At 45.8% G+C, this 23,580-nt stretch overlaps 1 protein-coding gene across 10 annotated transcripts in view; it reads right to left on the bottom strand.

The window, feature by feature from the left end:
- Nucleotides 1–22,331, bottom strand: part of LOC128704860 (CAP-Gly domain-containing linker protein 1) — a 308,119-nt gene extending 285,788 nt beyond the window's left edge. For 5 of the 10 annotated variants that reach the window (XM_053800022.2, XM_053800024.2, XM_053800023.2 and 2 more), the window contains exon 1: nucleotides 22,254–22,329. The gene's annotated coding sequence lies outside the window, so the exon portion shown is untranslated. Of the gene's footprint in view, nucleotides 1–22,253 lie in introns of all 10 variants that reach the window. The other 5 variants (XM_053800017.2, XM_053800020.2, XM_053800019.2 and 2 more) reach the window with 2 other exon arrangements.
- Nucleotides 22,332–23,580: the final 1,249 nt, after the last annotated feature.

Here is a 23,580-nt window from a genome sequence, read left to right as displayed (position 1 = left end):
AACTGCTGTGTGTAGTGTTATTGGGACAAGTGGGACCACTTCAAGACGAGATGGGACCACTTCAAGACAAGATGAGACCACTTCAAGACAAGATGAGACCACTTCAAGACAAGATGGGACCACTTCAAGACAAGATGAGACCACTTCAAGACAAGATGAGACCACTTCAAGACAAGATGGGACCACTTCAAGACATGATGGGACCACTTCAAGACAAGATGGGACCACTTCAAGACAAGATGGGACCACTTCAAGACAAGATGAGACCACTTCAAGACAAGATGGGACCACTTCAAGACAAGATGAGACCACTTCAAGACAAGATGAGACCACTTCAAGACAAGATGAGACCACTTCAAGACAAGATGAGACCACTTCAAGACAAGATGGGACCACTTCAAGACAAGATGAGACCACTTCAAGACAAGATGAGACCACTTCAAGACAAGATGAGACCACTTCAAGACATGATGGGACCACTTCAAGACAAGATGAGACCACTTCAAGACAAGATGAGACCACTTCAAGACATGATGGGACCACTCACACTATTTTACAGTAACAAGCAAATAAAAAATTCATTGGTGAATTCTAAGACCAATAGAGCTGTTGTTGCTGTTGTTGCTGTTACTGTTGTTGCTACTGCTGTTGTTGCTGTTACTGTTGTTGTTGTTACTGTTATTGTTACTGCTGTTGTTGCTGTTACTGTTGTTACTGTTGCTGTTGTTGCTACTGTTGTTGTTGCTACTGCTGCTGCTGTTGTTACTGCTGTTGTTGCTAATGCTGTTGTTGCTACTGCTGTTGTTGCTACTACTGTTGTTACTGCTGCTGTTGTTGCTACTGTTGTTGTTGCTACTGCTGCTGCTGTTGCTACTGCTGTTGTTGCTACTACTGTTGTTGCTACTGCTGCTGCTGTTGCTACTGCTGTTGTTGCTACTGCTGTTGTTGCTACTGCTGTTGTTGCTACTGCTGTTGTTGCTACTGCTGTTGTTGCTACAGCTGTTGTTGCTACTGCTGCTGCTGTTGCTACTGCTGTTGTTGCTACTGCTGTTGTTGCTACCGCTGCTGCTGTTGCTACTGCTGTTGATGCTACTGCTGTTGTTGCTACTGCTGTTGTTGCTACTGCTGTTGTTGCTACTGCCGTTGTTGCTACTGCTGTTGTTGCTGCTGCCGTTGTTGCTACTGCTGGTGTTGCTACTGCTGCTGTTGTTGCTACTGCTGTTGTTGCTACTGCTGTTGTTGCTACTGTTGTTGTTGTTGCTGCTGCTGCTGCTGCTGTTGTTGCTACTGCTGTTGCTACTGTTGTTGCTACTGCTGTTGTTGCTACTGCCGTTGTTGCTACTACTGTTGTTGCTACTGCTGCTGTTGTTGCTACTGCTGCTGTTGTTGCTACTGCTGTTGTTGCTACTGCTGTTGTTGCTACTGCTGTTGTTGCTACTGTTGATGTTGTTGCTACTGCCGTTGTTGCTACTGTTGTTGCTGCTACTGCTGTTGTTGCTACTGTTGTTGCTACTGTTGCTGTTGTTGCTACTGCCGTTGTTGCTATTGTTGCTGTTGCTGCTGCTACTGCTGTTGTTGCTACTGCTGTTGTTGCTACTGCTGTTGTTGCTACTGTTGCTGTTGTTGCTACTGCTGCTGTTGCTGCTACTGCTGTTGTTGCTACTGTTGCCGTTGTTGCTACTGCTGCTGTTGCTGCTACTGCTGTTGTTACTACTGCTGTTGTTGCTACTGTTGCTGTTGCTGCTACTGCTGTTGTTGCTACTGTTGCCGTTGTTGCTACTGCTGCTGTTGCTGTTACTGCTGTTGTTGCTACTGTTGCCGTTGTTGCTACTGCTGCTGTTGCTACTGTTGCTGTTGTTGCTACTGCCGTTGTTGCTACTGCTGTTGTTGCTACTGCTGTTGTTGCTACTGCTGTTGTTGCTCCTGCTGTTGTTGCTACTGCTGTTGTTGCTACTGCCATTGTTGCTACTGCTGTTGTTGCTACTGCTGTTGTTGCTACTGCTGTTGTTGCCACTGCTGCTGTTGTTGCTACTGCTGCTGTTGCTACTGTTGCTGTTGTTGCTACTGCCGTTGTTGCTACTGCTGTTGTTGCTACTGCTGTTGTTGCTACTGCTGTTGTTGCTACTGCTGTTGTTGCTACTGCTGTTGTTGCTACTGCCATTGTTGCTACTGCTGTTGTTGCTACTGCTGTTGTTGCTACTGCTGTTGTTGCCACTGCTGCTGTTGTTGCTACTGCTGTTGTTGCTACTGCTGTTGTTGCTACTGCTGTTGTTGCTACTGCTGTTGTTGCTACTGCTGTTGTTGCTACTGCTGCTGTTGTTGCTACTGCTGTTGTTGTTACTGCTGTTGTTGCTACTGCTGTTGTTGCTACTGCTGCTGTTGCTACTGCTGCTGTTGTTACTACTGCTGTTATTGCTACTGCCGTTGTTGCTACTGTTGCTGTTGTTACTGCTGCTGTTGTTGCTACTGCTGTTATTGCTACTGCCGTTGTTGCTACTGTTGATGTTGTTGTTACTGCTGCTGTTGTTTCTACTGCTGTTGTTGCTACTGCTGTTGTTGTTCCTACTGCCGTTGTTGCTACTGCTGCTGTTGTTGCTACTGCTGATGCTGTTGCTACTGCTGTTGTTGCTACTGCTGCTGTTGTTGCTACTGCTGCTGTTGTTGCTACTGCTGCTGTTGTTGCTACTGCTGCTGTTGTTGCTACTGCTGTTGTTGCTACTGCTGTTGTTCCTACTGCTATTTTTGCTATTGCTCTTGTTCCTGTTACTGCTGTCGTTACTACTACTGCTGCTGTTACTACTGCTTCTGTTGTTACTGTCTTGTAGCACGTAGTTTACACAGTGTGGGCGGCGGTGTGGGCGGTAGTGTGGGCTACCCATGCCCAGGGAGAGAAATTAGCATTGTGTTGGGCACACCCTTCGTTATAGCTACAGTAAACCCACACCCACCAGCATGGGCAGCACTCTGGTGCTGCTAATAATGCTGCTGCTGTTAATGCTGTTGTTCCAGGTATTGCTGTGGTGTACTAGTCTGTGGTGTACTGGTCTGTGGTGTACTGGTCTGTGGTGTACTGGTCTGTGGTGTACTGGTCTATGACCAGGTCGCGGGGCTTTATCGTGCCTCTTCTTAAAGCCATATGAGGATCCTGCCTCCACTACATCACTCTCCAGATTGTTCCACTTCCTGGCAACTCTATGGCTGAAGAAATACTTCCTAACATTCCTGTGTCTCATCTGAGTCTTCGACTTCCAGTTGTGACCCCTTGTTGCTGTGTCACATCTCTGAAACATCCTGTCCCTATCCATCTTGTCAATTCCTCTCAGTATTTTATGTCATTATTATGTCCCCCCTATCCCTCCTGTCCTCCAGTGTTGCCGTGGGGGTTCGGAAGGAGATATGATGGTTGACGATAAACACACTTGTGGATGGTAACGCTATATATTGTCAGACTGTGGTAAGGGAAGGCGCCCAGCCTGCCTTCTTGCCTGCTGTATGTCTAAGCGTGGAGTGAGAGTGAGGTAGAGCGACCCACTCACTCATGCTGCATCCCGTGACGTCATACACTCACTAGGCTTAGTAGGGATCTTCTATATAAACACATGGATGGTACTAAGATACTCAGCTAAGCTATACAACACAAGTAAGGGGATCAGCAACTATGCTGACAGTGTCGTCAGGTCAATTTCCCTTAACCTCTCCTCGTAGGACATACCCTTTAGCTCTGGGACTAGTCTCGTTGCAAGCCTTTGAACTTTCTCTAATTTCTTGACGTGCTTGCCCAGGTGTGGGTTCCATATTGGTGCTGCATACTCTAACATGGGTCTGATGTACACGGTGTAAAGAGTTTTAAACGATTCCTTACTAAGTCGTTGGAAGGCTATTCTTAGGTTTGCCAGGCGCCCATATGCTACTGCAGTTATTTGGTTGATGTGCGCCTCAGATGTGCTCGATATTATATTCACTCCAAGAACATTTTCTTTGAGTGAGGTTTGCAGTCTTTGCCCCCCCCCCCATCCCCCCGCCTTGCCTGTACTCTGCGGTCTTCCTTGACCTTCCCCAATCTTCGTGGCTTTACACATAGTGGGGTTAAACTCCAGGAGCCAGTTATTGGACCAGGCTTGTAGCCTGTTCGGATCCCTTTGTAGTCCTGCCTGATCCTTATCCACTTGAATTCTCCGCATTAGCTTCGCATTATCTTCAAACAGGGACACCTCCGAATCAATCCCTTCCGTTATGTCATTTACATATACCAGAAACAGCACCGGCCCTAGGACTGACCCCTGAGGAACCCCGCTCGTCGCAGGAGCCCTGACACCTCGTCACGTACCATCACTCGTTGTTTCCTTCCTGTCAGGTATTTTCTGATCCACTGCAGTGCCTTTCCCGTTATTCCTGCCTGCTCCTCTAGCATTTTGCACTAATCTTTTGTGAGGAACTGTGTCGAAAGCCTTCTTACAGTCCAAGAAAATGCCGTCAACCCATCTCTCTCTCTCTCTCTCTCTCTCTCTCTCTCTCTCTCTCTCTCTCTCTCTCTCTCTCTCTCTCTCTCTCTCTCTCTCTCTCTCTCTCTCTCTCTCTCTCTCTCTCTCTCTCTCTCTCTCTCAGGCTCTGGTGGCCTGGTGGTTAACGCTCTGGCTTCACACGGTGAGGGCCTGGGTTCGATTCCCAGCCAGAGTAGAAACATTGGACGTGTTTCTTTCCACCTGTTGTCTATGTTCCCCATCAGTAAAATGGGTACCTGGGTGTTAGTCGACTGGTGTGGGTCGCATCCTGGGACACTGACCTAAGGAGGCCTGGTCACAGACCGGGCCGCGGGGGCGTTGACCCCCGGAACTCTCTCCAGGTAAACTCCAGGTAAACTTCTGTGACCTCGTAAAACTCCAGTAGGTTCGTGACACAGGATTTCCCTTCCCTGAAACCGTGCTGGTTATCTTGCATAAGCTTATTCCTTTCTAGGTGTGTGTGTGTGTGTGTGTGTGTGTGTGTGTGTGTGTGTGTGTGTGTGTGTGTGTGTGTGTGTGTGTGTGTGTGTGTGTGTGTGTGTGTGTGTGTGTTTCATTAACCATGGTCGTCCGGGGTTGTAGTGTTGGCTATTAATTCTGATTTACGACATAGCATTTGGGATTTCAAAACAACGTGTGTTAATGAGATTTATGAAGGGTAGTGATGGTAGTGATGGCAGTGATGATAGTGATGGGTAGTGATGGTAGTGATGGGTAGTGATGGGTAGTGATGGGTAGTGATGGTAGTGATGGTAGTGATGGTAGTCATGATAGTCATGGTAGTGATGGTAGTGATGGCAGTCATGATAGTGATGGGTAGTGATGGTAGTGATGGGTAGTGATGGGTAGTGATGGTAGTGATGGTAGTGATGGTAGTGATGGTAGTCATGATAGTCATGGTAGTGATGGTAGTGATGGTAGTCATGATAGTGATGGGTAGTGATGGTAGTGATGGGTAGTGATGGTAGTGATGGCAGTGATGATAGTGATGGGTAGTGATGGTAGTGATGGGTAGTGATGGTAGTGATGGCAGTGATGATAGTGATGGGTAGTGATGGTAGTGATGGGTAGTGATGGTAGTGATGGCAGTGATGATAGTGATGGGTAGTGATGGTAGTGATGGGTAGTGATGGTAGTGATGGCAGTGATGATAGTGATGGGTAGTGATGGTAGTGATGGGTAGTGATGGGTAGTGATGGGTAGTGATGGTAGTGATGGGTAGTGATGGTAGTGATGGTAGTCATGATAGTCATGGTAGTGATGGTAGTGATGGCAGTCATGATAGTGATGGGTAGTGATGGTAGTGATGGGTAGTGATGGGTAGTGATGGGTAGTGATGGTAGTGATGGGTAGTGATGGTAGTGATGGTAGTGATGGTAGTGATGGTAGTGATGGTAGTGATGGGTAGTGATGGTAGTGATGGGTAGTGATGGGTAGTGATGGTAGTGATGGGTAGTGATGGTAGTGATGGGTAGTGATGGTAGTGATGGTAGTGATGGTAGTGATGGCAGTCATGATAGTGATGGGTAGTGATGGTAGTGATGGGTAGTGATGGGTAGTGATGGTAGTGATGGGTAGTGATGGTAGTGATGGTAGTGATGGTAGTGATGGGTAGTGATGGGTAGTGATGGTAGTGATGGTAGTGATGGGTAGTGATGGTAGTGATGGTAGTGATGGTAGTGATGGCAGTCATGATAGTGATGGGTAGTGATGGTAGTGATGGGTAGTGATGGGTAGTGATGGGTAGTGATGGTAGTGATGGGTAGTGATGGTAGTGATGGGTAGTGATGGGTAGTGATGGTAGTGATGGGTAGTGATGGTAGTGATGGGTAGTGATGGTAGTGATGGTAGTGATGGTAGTGATGGCAGTCATGATAGTGATGGGTAGTGATGGGTAGTGATGGTAGTGATGGTAGTGATGGGTAGTGATGGTAGTGATGGTAGTGATGGTAGTGATGGTAGTGATGGCAGTCATGATAGTGATGGGTAGTGATGGGTAGTGATGGTAGTGATGGTAGTGATGGGTAGTGATGGTAGTGATGGTAGTGATGGTAGTGATGGGTAGTGATGGTAGTGATGGGTAATGATGGTAGTGATGGTAGTGATGGTAGTGATGGCAGTCATGATAGTGATGGGTAGTGATGGTAGTGATGGGTAGTGATGGGTAGTGATGGGTAGTGATGGTAGTGATGGGTAGTGATGGTAGTGATGGGTAGTGATGGTAGTGATGGTAGTGATGGTAGTGATGGCAGTCATGATAGTGATGGGTAGTGATGGTAGTGATGGTAGTGATGGTAGTGATGGTAGTGATGGTAGTGATGGGTAGTGATGGTAGTGATGGGTAGTGATGGTAGTGATGGTAGTGATGGTAGTGATGGCAGTCATGATAGTGATGGGTAGTGATGGTAGTGATGGGTAGTGATGGGTAGTGATGGTAGTGATGGGTAGTGATGGTAGTGATGGTAGTCATGATAGTCATGGTAGTGATGGTAGTGATGGCAGTCATGATAGTGATGGGTAGTGATGGTAGTGATGGGTAGTGATGGGTAGTGATGGGTAGTGATGGTAGTGATGGTAGTGATGGTAGTCATGATAGTCATGGTAGTGATGGTAGTGATGGGTAGTGATGGTAGTGATGGGTAGTGATGGTAGTGATGGGTAGTGATGGTAGTGATGGGTAGTGATGGTAGTGATGGTAGTGATGGTAGTGATGGCAGTCATGATAGTGAAGGGTAGTGATGGTAGTGATGGGTAGTGATGGGTAGTGATGGGTAGTGATGGTAGTGATGGGTAGTGATGGTAGTCATGATAGTCATGGTAGTGATGGTAGTGATGGTAGTGATGGTAGTGATGGTAGTGATGGGTAGTGATGGTAGTGATGGTAGTGATGGGTAGTGATGGGTAGTGATGGGTAGTGATGGGTAGTGATGGTAGTGATGGTAGTGATGGTAGTCATGATAGTCATGGTAGTGATGGTAGTGATGGCAGTCATGATAGTGATGGGTAGTGATGGTAGTGATGGGTAGTGATGGGTAGTGATGGGTAGTGATGGTAGTGATGGTAGTGATGGTAGTGATGGTAGTGATGGGTAGTGATGGTAGTCATGATAGTCATGGTAGTGATGGTAGTGATGGTAGTCATGATAGTCATGGTAGTGATGGTAGTGATGGCAGTCATGATAGTCATGGTAGTGATGGTAGTGATGGTAGTGATGGTAGTCATGATAGTCATGGCAGTGATGGTAGTGATGGTAGTCATGATAGTCATGGTAGTAATGGTAGTGATGGCAGTCATGATAGTCATGGTAGTGATGGTAGTGATGGTAGTCATGATAGTCATGGTAGTGATGGTAGTGATGGTAGTCATGATAGTCATGGTAGTGATGGTAGTGATGGCAGTCATGATAGTCATGGTAGTGATGGTAGTGAAGGCAGTCATGATAGTCATGGTAGTGATGGTAGTGATGGTAGTGATGGTAGTGATGGTAGTGATGGCAGTCATGATAGTCATGGTAGTGATGGTAGTGATGGCAGTCATGATAGTCATGGTAGTGATGGTAGTGATGGCAGTCATGATAGTCATGGTAGTGATGGTAGTGATGGTAGTGATGGTAGTCATGATAGTCATGGTAGTGATGGTAGTGATGGTAGTCATGATAGTCATGGCAGTGATGGTAGTGAAGGCAGTCATGATAGTCATGGTAGTGATGGTAGTGATGGTAGTGATGGTAGTGATGGTAGTCATGATAGTCATGGTAGTGATGGTAGTGAAGGCAGTCATGATAGTCATGGTAGTGATGGTAGTGAAGGCAGTCATGATAGTCATGGTAGTGATGGTAGTGAAGGCAGTCATGATAGTCATGGCAGTGATGGTAGTGAAGGCAGTCATGATAGTCATGGTAGTAATGGTAGTGATGGCAGTCATGATAGTGATGGCAGTGATGGTAGTGATGGTAGTCATGATAGTCATGGCAGTGATGGTAGTGAAGGCAGTCATGATAGTCATGGTAGTAATGGTAGTGATGGCAGTCATGATAGTGATGGCAGTGATGGTAGTGATGGTAGTCATGATAGTCATGTCAGTGATGGTAGTGAAGGCAGTCATGATAGTCATGGTAGTAATGGTAGTGATGGTAGTCATGATAGTCATGGTAGTGATGGTAGTGAAGGCAGTCGTGATAGTCATGGTAGTGATGGTAGTGAAGGCAGTCATGATAGTCATGGTAGTGATGGTAGTGAAGGCAGTCATGATAGTCATGGTAGTAATGGTAGTGATGGCAGTCATGATAGTGATGGCAGTGATGGTAGTGAAGGCAGTCATGATAGTCATGGCAGTGATGGTAGTGAAGGCAGTCATGATAGTCATGGTAGTAATGGTAGTGATGGCAGTCATGATAGTGATGGCAGTGATGGTAGTGAAGGCAGTCATGATAGTCATGGCAGTGATGGTAGTGAAGGCAGTCATGATAGTCATGGTAGTAATGGTAGTGATGGCAGTCATGATAGTGATGGCAGTGATGGTAGTGAAGGCAGTCATGATAGTCATGGCAGTGATGGTAGTGAAGGCAGTCATGATAGTCATGGTAGTGATGGTAGTGATGGTAGTGATGGTAGTGATGGTAGTCATGATAGTCATGGTAGTGATGGTAGTGAAGGCAGTCATGATAGTCATGGTAGTAATGGTAGTGATGGCAGTCATGATAGTGATGGCAGTGATGGTAGTGAAGGCAGTCATGATAGTCATGGCAGTGATGGTAGTGAAGGCAGTCATGATAGTCATGGCAGTGATGGTAGTGAAGGCAGTCATGATAGTCATGGTAGTGATGGTAGTGAAGGCAGTCATGATAGTCATGGTAGTAATGGTAGTGATGGCAGTCATGATAGTGATGGCAGTGATGGTAGTGAAGGCAGTCATGATAGTCATGGCAGTGATGGTAGTGAAGGCAGTCATGATAGTCATGGTAGTGATGGTAGTGAAGGCAGTCATGATAGTCATGGTAGTAATGGTAGTGATGGCAGTCATGATAGTGATGGCAGTGATGGTAGTGAAGGCAGTCATGATAGTCATGGCAGTGATGGTAGTGAAGGCAGTCATGATAGTCATGGCAGTGATGGTAGTGAAGGCAGTCATGATAGTCATGGTAGTGATGGTAGTGAAGGCAGTCATGATAGTCATGGTAGTAATGGTAGTGATGGCAGTCATGATAGTGATGGCAGTGATGGTAGTGAAGGCAGTCATGATAGTCATGGCAGTGATGGTAGTGAAGGCAGTCATGATAGTCATGGTAGTGATGGTAGTGAAGGCAGTCATGATAGTCATGGTAGTAATGGTAGTGATGGCAGTCATGATAGTGATGGCAGTGATGGTAGTGAAGGCAGTCATGATAGTCATGGCAGTGATGGTAGTGAAGGCAGTCATGATAGTCATGGCAGTGATGGTAGTGAAGGCAGTCATGATAGTCATGGTAGTGATGGTAGTGAAGGCAGTCATGATAGTCATGGTAGTAATGGTAGTGATGGCAGTCATGATAGTGATGGCAGTGATGGTAGTGAAGGCAGTCATGATAGTCATGGCAGTGATGGTAGTGAAGGCAGTCTTGATAGTGATGGCAGTGATGGTAGTGATGGTAGTCATGATAGTCATGGCAGTGATGGTAGTGAAGGCAGTCATGATAGTCATGGCAGTGATGGTAGTGAAGGCAGTCATGATAGTCATGGCAGTGATGGTAGTGAAGGCAGTCATGATAGTCATGGCAGTGATGGTAGTGAAGGCAGTCATGATAGTCATGGCAGTGATGGTAGTGATGGCAGTCATGATAGTCATGGCAGTGATGGTAGTGAAGGCAGTCATGATAGTCATGGCAGTGATGGTAGTGAAGGCAGTCATGATAGTCATGGCAGTGATGGTAGTGAAGGCAGTCATGATAGTCATGGCAGTGATGGTAGTGAAGGCAGTCATGATAGTCATGGCAGTGATGGTAGTGAAGGCAGTCATGATAGTCATGGCAGTGATGGTAGTGAAGGCAGTCATGATAGTCATGGCAGTGATGGTAGTGAAGGCAGTCATGATAGTCATGGTAGTGATGGTAGTGAAGGCAGTCATGATAGTCATGGCAGTGATGGTAGTGAAGGCAGTCATGATAGTCATGGTAGTGATGGTAGTGAAGGCTGTCATGATAGTCATGGTAGTGATGGTAGTGAAGGCAGTCATGATAGTCATGGTAGTGATGGTAGTGAAGGCAGTCATGATAGTCATGGTAGTGATGGTAGTGATGGCAGTCATGATAGTCATGGTAGTGATGGTAGTGAAGGCAGTCATGATAGTCATGGTAGTGATGGTAGTGAAGGCAGTCATGATAGTCATGGCAGTGATGGTAGTGAAGGCAGTCATGATAGTCATGGCAGTGATGGTAGTGAAGGCAGTCATGATAGTCATGGCAGTGATGGTAGTGATGGCAGTCATGATAGTCATGGCAGTGATGGTAGTGAAGGCAGTCATGATAGTTATGGCAGTGATGGTAGTGATGGCAGTCATGATAGTCATGGCAGTGATGGTAGTGAAGGCAGTCATGATAGTCATGGTAGTAATGGACCTCAGTCTTGCTCGCCTCATTAAAGATCTCAGAATCTTACATCTACAATTTACAAACCTTTCATCTACATTCCTTGTAATCTATATGCACTTGTGCTCACGTATATGTGGCTGCAAGGGTCGAGTCCTAGCTCCTGGCCCCGCTTCTCAACTTGCTTCCTGCCAGAACCATCCCTTCCTAGCCTCGTGTAAACTAACGTATCTGCTCTCAAAATTACCTAAGTGTTCCCAACGGAAGTAAGTCACTTTGACTTCACTGGATTATCTTCGAGGCTAAACTACACATATACTGCTATGTATGATCATTTATGTAAATATGTTTACCTGTACCTAAATATGCATACTGTCTCCACTATTTCGACATACTGAAAGCTATCCAGTACCTGGAAGTTATCCAGTACCTGGAAGTTATCCAGTACCTGGAAGTTATCCAGTACTTGGAAGTTATCCAGTACCTGGAAGTTATCCAGTACCTGGAAGTTATCCAGTACTTGGAAGTTATCCAGTACCTGGAAGTTATTCAGTACCTGGAAGTTATCCAGTACTTGGAAGTTATCCAGTACCTGGAAGTTATCCAGTACCTGGAAGTTATCCAGTACTTGGAAGTTATCCAGTACCTGGAAGTTATTCAGTACCTGGAAGTTATCCAGTACTTGGAAGTTATCCAGTACCTGGAAGTTATCCAGTACTTGGAAGTTATCCAGTACCTGGAAGTTATTCAGTACCTGGAAGTTATCCAGTACTTGGAAGTTATCCAGTACCTGCAAGTTATCCAGTACTTGGAAGTTATCCAGTACCTGGAAGTTATCCAGTACCTGAAAGTTATCCAGTACTTGGAAGTTATCCAGTACCTAGAAGTTATCCAGTACCTGGAAGTTATCCAGTACCTGGAAGTTATCCAGTACCTGGAAGTTATCCAGTACCTGGAAGTTATCCAGTACTTGGAAGTTATCCAGTACCTGGAAGTTATCCAGTACCTGGAAGTTATCCAGTACCTGGAAGTTATCCAGTACTTGGAAGTTATCCAGTACCTGGAAGTTATCCAGTACCTGAAAGTTATCCAGTACTTGGAAGTTATCCAGTACCTAGAAGTTATCCAGTACCTGGAAGTTATCCAGTACCTGGAAGTTATCCAGTACCTGGAAGTTATCCAGTACCTGGAAGTTTTCCAGGACTTGGAAGTTATCCAGTACTTGAAAGTTATCCAGTACCTGGAAGTTTTCCAGGACTTGGAAGTTATCCAGTACCTAGAAGTTATCCAGTACCTGGAAGTTATCCAGTACCTGGAAGTTATCCAGTACCTGGAAGTTATCCAGTACCTGTTCCTATTCCACTTATCTTTCTAATGTTGTTCGTGATGCTACTGAGATCTCTGGAAATTATCTGTTCAACACCCCACGGATTTCCTTGTTATTAAAGAACAATAAGGCACAATACTGTGGCTGGAACAATAAACAAATAACCCGCACATAGGTGAGAGAAGCTCGGCCACGACGTTCTGGTACGACTTGGACCATTTACTAAGTCACAGTGTGACTTTGTAAATGGTCCTAGTCGTCCACACAACAATTTTACCTAATATGTGTTTTAATAATGTTTGACGTTGAAGGATTTTAAAATACCATCGTTACCACCATAACTACTACCATAACCATTTATTTCCATACTATCATAACCACTACCACTGCCACCACAACTACTACCATAACCACTACCACTGCCATCATAACTACTACTATAACAATTACCATTGCCACCATAACTACCATAACCACTACCACTGCCACTGCCACCATAATTACTAACATAACCACTACCATTGCCACCATAACTACCACCACTAATACTGCCACCATGACTACCATAACCACTACCACTGCCACCATAACTACTATCACTACTACTACCACTATCATCACCACCAATACCACCATCACCAGAACCACTACTACCACTAGCAACACCACTACCACCATCACCACCACTAGCACCATCACCACTAGCAACAATACCACCACTACCACCATCACCACCACCACCACTAGCACCATCACCACTAGCAACATCACCACCACCACCACTACCACCATCACCACCACCACTACCACCATCACCAGGTCTTAGGAAGTATTACTGTGGAAGATGGAGACGCAGTTCCTGGTGGCTTCCCTCCCCCCACCTTAATCCCTCCCTCCCTCTCTCCCTCCCTCTCTCCCTCCCCCTCTCCCTCCCTCTCTCCCTCCCTCCCTCTCTCTCCCCCTCCCTCCCCACTCTTTCCTTCCTCCTAATCCCTTGTTTCCTCCTCGGTTCTCTCCCTGGATGCTGCTAGGGAGAACTCCCTGCAATGACATTTTCTTCTCCCTTCCTCCCTAACTTCCTTCCCTCCCTGCTTCCCTAACTTCCTTCCCTCCCTGTTTCCCTAACTTCCCCCTTCCTCTTCCGTAACTTCCTCCCTCACTCCCTAACTCCCTCCCTCCTCCCTAACTTCCTCCCTCTCCCTAACTTCCTCCCTCACTACCTAACTTCCTCACTTCATCCATAACTTCCTCCCTAACTTCCTCTCTCACAGGTTCCTCTCTACCTTCCCTGGTGGCGGTACCAGACTGGTGGTCGTACCAGACTGATAGTGGTACCATACTGGTGGTCGTACCAGACTGGTAGCGGTACCAGACTGGTGGTCGTACCAGACTGGTGGTCGTACCAGACTGGAGGTCGTACCAGACTGGTAGTGGTACCAGACTGGTGGTCGTACCAGACTGGTAGTTGTACCAGACTGGTGGTCGTACCAGACTGGTGGTCGTACCAGACTGGTAGTGGTACCAGACTGGTGGTCGTACCAGACTGGCGGTCGTACCAGACTGGTAGTGGTACCAGACTGGTGGTCGTACCACACTGGTGGTCGTACCACACTGGTGGCGGTATCAGACTGGTGGTGCTACCAGACTGGTGGTCTTACCAGACTGGTGGTCGTACCAGACTGGCAGTGGTACCAGACTAGTGGTCGTACCAGACTGGTGGTAGTACAAGACTGGTAGTCGTACCAGACTGGTAGTCGTACCATAATGGTAGTCGTACCAGACTGGTGGTCGTACCAGACTAGTGGTGACCCTAGACTGGTGGTGGTCCTAGACTGGTGGTGGTCCTAGACTGGTGGTGGTCCTAGACTGGTGGTGGTCCTAGACTGGTGGTGGTCCTAGACTGGTGGTGGTCCAAGACTGGTGGTGGCCCCAGACTAGTGGCGGTCCTAGGCTGGTGGTGGTCCTAGACTGGTGGTGGTCCATGACTGGTGGTGGCCCCAGACTGGTGGTGGCCCCAGACTGGTGGTAATACCACACTGGTGGTGGTCCCAGACTAGTGGTGGTCCCAGACTGGTGGTGGTCCCAGACTAGTGGCGGTCCTAGGCTGGTGGTGGTCCTAGACTGGTGGTGGTCCATGACTGGTGGTGGCCCCAGACTGGTGGTAATACCACACTGGTGGTGGTCCTAGACTGGTGGTAGTCCCAGACTAGTGGTGGTCCCAGACTGGTGGTGGTCCTAGACTGGTTGTGGTCCTAGACTGGTGGTGGTCGTGTTAAGACCGACCCTCAGTAATGGCTATGTTCTCTTGTGGTCACTCGCTAAATTGAGGGAGATTATCTCTTGAGAGACATTTACTGAGGGAAGTGAAAGAGGGAGGGAGGGAGGGAGGGAGGGAGGGAGAGAAAGAGAGGGTGACACCAAAAGTTCACTGAGATCTCAGTAGGCACCTTATTATTAAATTAACGAGTTTGCACAGAACTCTGTCGTGGGAAAACACTGCGAAACGTTAGCTCACTAAAGGCTGTCATTTAATAATAATAATAATAATAATAATAATAATAATAATAATAATAATAATAATAATAATAATAATAATAATAATAATATCTTTATTTCTAGAAGTCCCTTTTATCACGCCCCTGACACCAGGACAACTGCAGGTCCTAGACCAGAGCGTAGACACCACCTACCTACTGCTGGTTTTTGTGGAACACAGGTTAGATTAGATTAAATGAGGTTAGGTTAGGTTAGGTTAGGTTAGATGTTAGGTTAGGTTAGGTTAGATGTTAGGATACGTTAGGTTAGGTTAGGTTAGGTTAGATGTTAGGTTAGGTTACATTAGGCTAGGTTAGATGTTAGGTTAGGTTAGGTTAGATGTTAGGCTAGGTTACGTTAGGTTAGGTTAGATGTTAGGCTAGGTTACGTTAGGTTAGGTTAGATGTTAGGCTAGGTTACGTTAGGTTAGGTTAGATGTTAGGCTAGGTTACGTTAGGTTAGGTTAGATGTTAGGCTAGGTTACGTTAGGTTAGGTTAGATGTTAGGTTAGGTTAGGTAAGGCTTGTCCAGTAACAGAACAAGTGTTTCCTGACGCGGATCTTAATCATATGATGACCCACAGCTGGAGCTTTTGGTCATCTGACCGAGGCCTTCCACTGGCTTATCAGTCGACCTCTTTAAATATTTTCGTTGTTATTATAGCCATTGTAGATTAAATGGAAGACAGACAGGTCCACACCTGACGAAGGAAGAGCCGATGAAGTCTGAGGAGGAGTTCAGGGAGGGTTGGATGTTGTTAGTGGGTCGTAGAGGAGGCAGGAAGAAAGAGTGGAAGAAGGAAGGGTGAGAGAAGAAAGGAAGAGTGCAAGAAAGAAGGGCGCAAGGAAGTTCGAAAGAACGAAGAGTGGAAGAAGGAAGGTAGGGTGAAAGAAAGAAGGAAGCGTGAATCAAGGAAGAACGGAAGGAAGGGTGAAGGAAAGAAGGCAGGAGGGAAGGCAGTTCACCGTGTAGTTATCTTAGTTAAGTCTCCCTCCACATCTCCACATATTAAAATAATTAACTACTTAAGTCAATCATATAAGAGCGATCAAGACTAGTATCCCCATCCCTCAGTGGTATCCCCATCCCTCAGTGGTATTACTATCCCTCAGGAGTGGCATTTCCATTCCTCAGGTACTGTTAGGTTTAAGTTAGGTTCGGTTAAACTTGCTTAGGTTGGGTTATCTTAGGCTAAATTCTATCAGGTTGGGTTCTAACTCAACCCAGATTAAATTAAACAAACCTAAAGTAATCTAAACGTAACCTAACCTAACCATAACGTAACCTAACCTAGATTAAACCTAACGTAACATAACCTAACCTAACCGTAACTTAACCTAACCTAACCTATCTAACGTAAACGTAACCTAACTTAACATAACCTAATTGTAACCTAACCTGACCTAACTTAGCCTAAACATAACCTAACCTAACCTAAATTAACTCTAACCAAGCATAAATATAATCTAATATAATCCTCAAAAACACTACTCAAAAACATTCGCCATCTTCAGAAAAGTTGAAAAATTAGGTCGTAAAACGAAAAAAATAAATAATCCCCAATATTTACACTCTGGCAACACCAGAGTGTTTGTAAACACTTTGTTTACAAACACAGCATTATTGGAAGTCTTAGTCTGAATGCTCGCTGCTGATTGGTCGGGCGCGCAGTACACCCCATACAGTCTTACTGTTGTAAAAAGAAAATAATGTGGAAAATACATCTTAAAATACGAGATATAAATATCTGTGCGTGTAGCTGGAATCGTTATTTTACGAATAAAAATGAGTACATGACTAATTACCGCCAAGGAGCTAAAATACTGACCAAAATCTATTTTGTCTCCCTCTTGGGCCTTTAGACTATGACCCAGAGGATAGGAAATATGGAGAATAATACAGATATTAAGATAGTAGAGAGAGAGAGAGAGAGAGAGAGAGAGAGAGAGAAAGAGAGAGATAACATCAGCCACATCGTGAGTGGCTGACCATGTAAATTCTAAATGATTGGATTACAGTGAAGCTGGTGGACATATGACGCTGGGGGAGAGTAAAGCTAGCTTTACGATGTTATATGTGAGCTAGCTTTATGATGTTATATGTGAGCTAGCTTTATGATGTTATATGTGAGCTAGCTTTACGATGTTATATGTGAGCTAGCTTTATGATGTTATATGTGAGCTAGCTTTACGATGTTATATGTGAGCTAGCTTTACGATGTTATATGTGAGCTAGCTTTATGATGTTATATGTGAGCTAGCTTTATGATGTTATATGTGAGCTAGCTTTATGATGTTATATGTGAGCTAGCTTTACGATGTTATATGTGAGCTAGCTTTATGATGTTATATGTGAGCTAGCTTTATGATGTTATATGTGAGCTAGCTTTATGATGTTATATGTGAGCTAGCTTTACGATGTTATATGTGAGCTAGCTTTATGATGTTATATGTGAGCTAGCTTTATGATGTTATATGTGAGCTAGCTTTATGATCTTATATGTGAGCTAGCTTTATGATCTTATATGTGAGCTAGCTTTATGATCTTATATGTGAGCTAGCTTTATGATCTTATATGTGAGCTAGCTTTATGATCTTATATGTGAGCTAGCTTTATGATCTTATATGTGAGCTAGCTTTATGATCTTATATGTGAGCTAGCTTTATGATCTTATATGTGAGCTAGCTTTATGATCTTATATGTGAGCTAGCTTTATGATCTTATATGTGAGCTAGCTTTATGATGTTATATGTGAGCTAGCTTTATGGTGATGCTATAAGAGAGTTAGCTTTATGATGTTACATGCGAGCTAGCTTTATGGTGATAAGAGAACTAGCTTTATGGTAAGAAAGTTTTAGCTCACACTGTTTCGCCCATCCAGGAGTTTACCTGGAGTTTACCTGGAGAGAGTTCCGGGGGTCAACGCCCCCGCGGCCCGGTCTGTGACCAGGCCTCCTGGTGGATCAGAGCCTGATCAACCAGGCTGTTGCTGCTGGCTGCACGCAAACCAACGTACGAGCCACAGCCCGGCTGATCAGGAACTGACTTTAGGTGCTTGTCCAGTGCCAGCTTGAAGACTGCCAGGGGTCTGTTGGTAATCCCCCTTATGTGTGCTGGGAGGCAGTTGAACAGTCTCGGGCCCCTGACACTTATTGTATGGTCTCTTAACGTGCTAGTGACACCCCTGCTTTTCATTGGGGGGATGTTGCATCGTCTGCCAAGTCTTTTGCTTTCGTAGTGAGTGATTTTCGTGTGCAAGTTCGGTACTAGTCCCTCTAGGATTTTCCAGGTGTATATAATCATGTATCTCTCCCTCATGCGTTCCAGGGAATACAGGTTTAGGAACCTCAAGCGCTCCCAGTAATTGAGGTGTTTTATCTCCGTTATGCACGCCGTGAAAGTTCTCTGTACATTTTCTAGGTCGGCAATTTCACCTGCCTTGAAAGGTGCTGTTAGTGTGCAGCAATATTCCACCCTAGATAGAACAAGTGACCTGAAGAGTGTCATCATGGGCTTGGCCTCCCTAGTTTTGAAGGTTCTCATTATCCATCCTGTCATTTTTCTAGCAGATGCGATTGATACAATGTTATGGTCCTTGAAAGTGAGATCCTCCGACATAATCACTCCCAGGTCTTTGACGTTGGTGTTTCGCTCTATTTTGTGGCCAGAATTTGTTTTGTACTCTGATAAAGATTTAATTTCCTCATGTTTACCATATCTGAGTAATTGAAATTTCTCATCGTTGAACTTCATATTGTTTTCTGCAGCCCACTGAAAGATTTGGTTGATGTCCGCCTGGAGCCTTGCAGTGTCTGCAATGGAAGACACTGTCATGCAGATTCGGGTGTCATCTGCAAAGGAAGACACGGTGCTGTGGCTGACATCCTTGTCTATGTCGGATATGAGGATGAGGAACAAGATGGGAGCGAGTACTGTGCCTTGTGGAACAGAGCTTTTCACCGTAGCTGCCTCGGACTTTACTCTGTTGACGACTACTCTCTGTGTTCTGTTAGTGAGGAAATTATAGATCCATCGACCGACTTTTCCTGTTATTCCTTTAGCACGCATTTTGTGCGCTATTACGCCATGGTCACACTTGTCGAAGGCTTTTGCAAAGTCTGTATATATTACATCTGCATTCTTTTTGTCTTCTAGTGCATTTAGGACCTTGTCGTAGTGATCCAATAGTTGAGACAGACAGGAGCGACCTGTTCTAAACCCATGTTGCCCTGGGTTGTGTAACTGATGGGTTTCTAGATGGGTGGTGATCTTGCTTCTTAGGACCCTTTCAAAGATTTTTATGATATGGGATGTTAGTGCTATTGGTCTGTAGTTCTTTGCTGTTGCTTTACTGCCCCCTTTGTGGAGTGGGGCTATGTCTGTTGTTTTTAGTAACTGTGGGACGACCCCCGTGTCCATGCTCCCTCTCCATAGGATGGAAAAGGCTCGTGATAGGGGCTTCTTGCAGTTCTTGATGAACACAGAGTTCCATGAGTCTGGCCCTGGGGCAGAGTGCATGGGCATGTCATTTATCGCCTGTTCGAAGTCATTTGGCGTCAGGATAGCATCGGATAGGCTTGTGTTAATCAAATTTTGTGGCTCTCTCATAAAAAATTAATTTTGATCTTCGACTCTCAGTCTGGTTAGCGGCTTGCTAAAAACTGAGTCATATTGGGACTTGAGTAGCTCACTCATTTCCTTGCTGTCATCTGTGTAGGACCCATCTTGTTTAAGTAGGGGCCCAATACTGGACGTTGTTCTCGATTTTGATTTGGCATAAGAGAAGAAATACTTTGGGTTTCTTTCGATTTCATTTATGGCTTTTAGTTCTTCCCGCGATTCCTGACTCCTAAAGGATTCTTTTAGCTTAAGTTCGATGCTTGCTATTTCTCTGACCAGTGTCTCCCTACGCATTTCAGATATATTGACCTCTTTTAGCCGCTCTGTTATTCTTTTCCGTCGCCTGTAAAGGGAGCGCCTGTCTCTTTCTATTTTACATCTACTCCTCCTTTTTCTTAGAGGAATAAGCCTTGTGCATACATCGAGTGCCACCGAGTTAATCTGTTCTAGGCATAAGTTGGGGTCTGTGTTGCTTAGTATATCTTCCCAGCTTATATCGGTTAGGACTTGGTTTACTTGGTCCCACTTTATGTTTTTGTTATTGAAGTTGAATTTGGTGAATGCTCCCTCGTGACTAGTCTCATTATGTCGGTCTGGGGCTCCACGCATACATGTCTGAACCTCAATTATGTTGTGATCTGAGTATATTGTTTTTGATATGATGACATTTCTTATCAGATCATCATTGTTAGTGAAGATGAGGTCTAGTGTATTCTCCAGTCTAGTAGGCTCTATTATTTGCTGGTTTAAATTGAATTTTGTGCAGAGATTTAAAAGCTCGTGTGAGTGTGAGTTTTCATCAGAGCTGCCTCCTGGTGTTATTACTGCAACAATATTATTTGCTATATTCCTCCATTTTAGGTGCCTTAAGTTGAAATCCCCCAGGAGCAAGATGTTGGGTGCAGGAGCTGGAAGATTTTCCAGACAGTGGTCAATTTTTAACAGCTGTTCCTGGAATTGCTGGGATGTTGCATCCGGAGGCTTGTAGACTACCACAATGACTAGGTTTTGGTTCTCGACCTTTACTGCTAAAACTTCCACTACATCATTTGAGGCATTAAGCAGTTCTGTGCAAACAAGTGACTCTGCAATGTACAGGCCAACCCCCCCCCCCCCTTTTGCCTGTTCACTCTGTCACATCTGTATAGGTTGTAACCTGGGATCCATATTTCGTTGTCCAAGTGATCCTTTATGTGGGTCTCAGTGAAAGCCGCGAACATTGCCTTTGCCTCTGCAAGCAGTCCATGGATGAAAGGTATTTTGTTGTTTGTTGCTGGCTTTAGACCCTGTATATTTGCAAAGAAGAATGTCATCGGACTGGTGGTATTGTTGGTACTTGGGGGGGATTTTTTTTCCGGCATTAGTATCTGTATCTGTTGGTTTGGAGTGGAGGCCATCGACTGTGGTTCCACTCCAGGAATGACTGGATTTGGTGTACGACTTTAAAGTGTTAACGTTTCTTCCTAATAATTTGGAATTATGAAGATGTAGAACAGGGCTTTACTGGAACGATGTTTCGCGCTGTGTAAAGCTCTACACAGTGAAGAACGATGTTTCGTGCTGTGTAAAGCTCTACACACAGTGAAAAACGATGTTTCGCGCTGTGTAAAGCTTTACACACAGTGAAGAACGATGTTTCGTGCTGTGTAAAGCTCTACACACAGTGAAAAACGATGTTTCGCGCTGTGTAAAGCTCTGCACAGTGAAGAACGATGTTTCGCGCTGTGTAAAGCTCTACACAGTGAAGAACGATGTTTCGCGCTGTGTAAAGCTCTACACACAGTGAAAAACAATGTTTCGCGCTGTGTAAAGCTCTACACAGTGAAGAACGATGTTTCGGGCTGTGTAAAGCTCTACACACAGTGAAGAACGATGTTTCGCGCTGTGTAAAGCTCTACACACAGTGAAGAACGATGTTTCGCGAGTTGTAAAGCTCTACACAGTGAAGAACGATGTTTCGGGCTGTGTAAAGCTCTACACACAGTGAAGAACGATGTTTCGGGCTGTGTAAAGCTCTACACACAGTGAAGAACGATGTTTCGCACTGCGTAAAGCTCTACACAGTGAAGAACGATGTTTCGCACTGCGTAAAGCTCTACACAGTGAAGAACGATGTTTCGCGCTGCGTAAAGCTCTACACGGTGAAGAACGATGTTTCGCACTGCGTAAAGCTCTACACAGTGAAGAACGATGTTTCGCGCTGCGTAAAGCTCTACACAGAGTGAAACGTTGCAAATGAGTTTGTTCTAAAAATATAAGGTGTGGTTAAGAGTGTGGTGTAAGGTGTGGTTAAGGGTGTGGTGTAAGGTGTGGTTAAGGGTGTGGTTAAGGGTGTGGTTAAAAGTGACGTGTAAGGTGTGGTTAAGGGTGTGGTGTAAGGTGTGGTTAAGAGTGTGGTGTAAGGTGTGGTTAAGGGTGTGGTGTAAGATGTGGTTAAGGGTGTGGTTAAGGGTGTGGTTAAAAGTGAGGTGTAAGGTGTGGTTAAGGGTGTGGTGTAAGGTGTGGTTAAGAGTGTGGTGTAAGGTGTGGTTAAGAGTGTGGTGTAAGGTGTGGTTAAGAGTGTGGTGTAAGGTGTGGTTAAGGGTGTGGTGTAAGGTGTGGTTAAGAGTGTGGTGTAAGGTGTGGTTAAGAGTGTGGTGTAAGGTGTGGTTAAGGGTGTGGTTGAGGCATCAGCACTAAGACTACACAGACAAGAGGCAGGAAGTACCTCGTGTCAGGACGTTGAGAGTGGTCAACAAGTACAGATCCGTCCTCCACCACAGCACCAGCAACACTGCCACTCTCTCTACACACTCTCCTCTACACACTCTCCACCACAACCTCCACCACACACTCTCCACCACACACTCCACCACAAACACTCCACCACACACACTCCACCACACACAGGACAGGTTGAGGGAACTCAACCTGACAACACTGGAAGACAGGAGGGATGGGGAGACATGATAACGACATATAAAATACTGCGAGAATTTGACAAGGTGGATAGGGGCAGGATGTTTCAGATATATGACACAGCAACAAAGGGTCACAACTAGAAGTTCAAGACTCAGATGAGTTACAGGGATGTTAGGAAGTATTTCTTCAGTCACAGAAGTAGGATACTCTGGAGGGTGATGTAGTGGAGGCAGGATCCATACATAACTTTAAGAAGAGGTATGATGAAGCTCATAGAGCATGGAGAGAGTGGCCCGAGTAGCGACCAGTGAAGATGCGGGGCCAGGAGCTATGAATCGACCCCTGAAAATAGAGATGGTAACCCAGCCCATGGCTCACCCAGAGATGGTAACCCAGCCCATGGTTCACCCAGAGATGGTAACCCAGCCCATGGTTCATCCAGAGATGGTAACCCAGCCCATGGTTCACCCAGAGATGGTAACCCAGCCCATGGCTCACCCAGAGATGGTAACCCAGCCCATGGCTCACCCAGAGATGGTAACCCAGCCCATGGCTCACCCAGAGATGGTAACCCAGCCCATGGTTCATCCAGAGATGGTAACCCAGCCCATGGTTCACCCAGAGATGGTAACCCAGCCCATGGTTCATCCAGAGATGGTAACCCAGCCCATGGTTCACCCAGAGATGGTAACCCAGCCCATGGTTCACCCAGAGATGGTAACCCAGCCCATGGTTCACCCAGAGATGGTAACCCAGCTCATGGTTCACCCAGAGATGGTAACCCAGCCCATGGTTCACCCAGAGATGGTAACCCAGCTCATGGTTCACCCAGAGATGGTAACCCAGCCCATGGTTCACCCAGAGATGGTAACCCAGCCCATGCCTCACCCAGAGATGGTAACCCAGCCCATGGTTCATCCAGAGATGGTAACCCAGCCCATGGCTCACCCAGAGATGGCAACCCAGCCCATGGTTCACCCAGAGATGGTAACCCAGCCCATGGTTCATCCAGAGATGGTAACCCAGCCCATGGTTCACCCAGAGATGGTAACCCAGCCCATGGTTCACCCAGAGATGGTAACCGAGCCCATGGTTCATCCAGAGATGGTAACCCAGCCCATGGTTCACCCAGA

Source organism: Cherax quadricarinatus, chromosome 91 (assembly GCF_038502225.1).
Source record: "Cherax quadricarinatus isolate ZL_2023a chromosome 91, ASM3850222v1, whole genome shotgun sequence".
Lineage (NCBI taxonomy): Eukaryota > Metazoa > Arthropoda > Malacostraca > Decapoda > Parastacidae > Cherax > Cherax quadricarinatus.
This window is presented reverse-complemented; position numbering and strand designations above follow the sequence as displayed.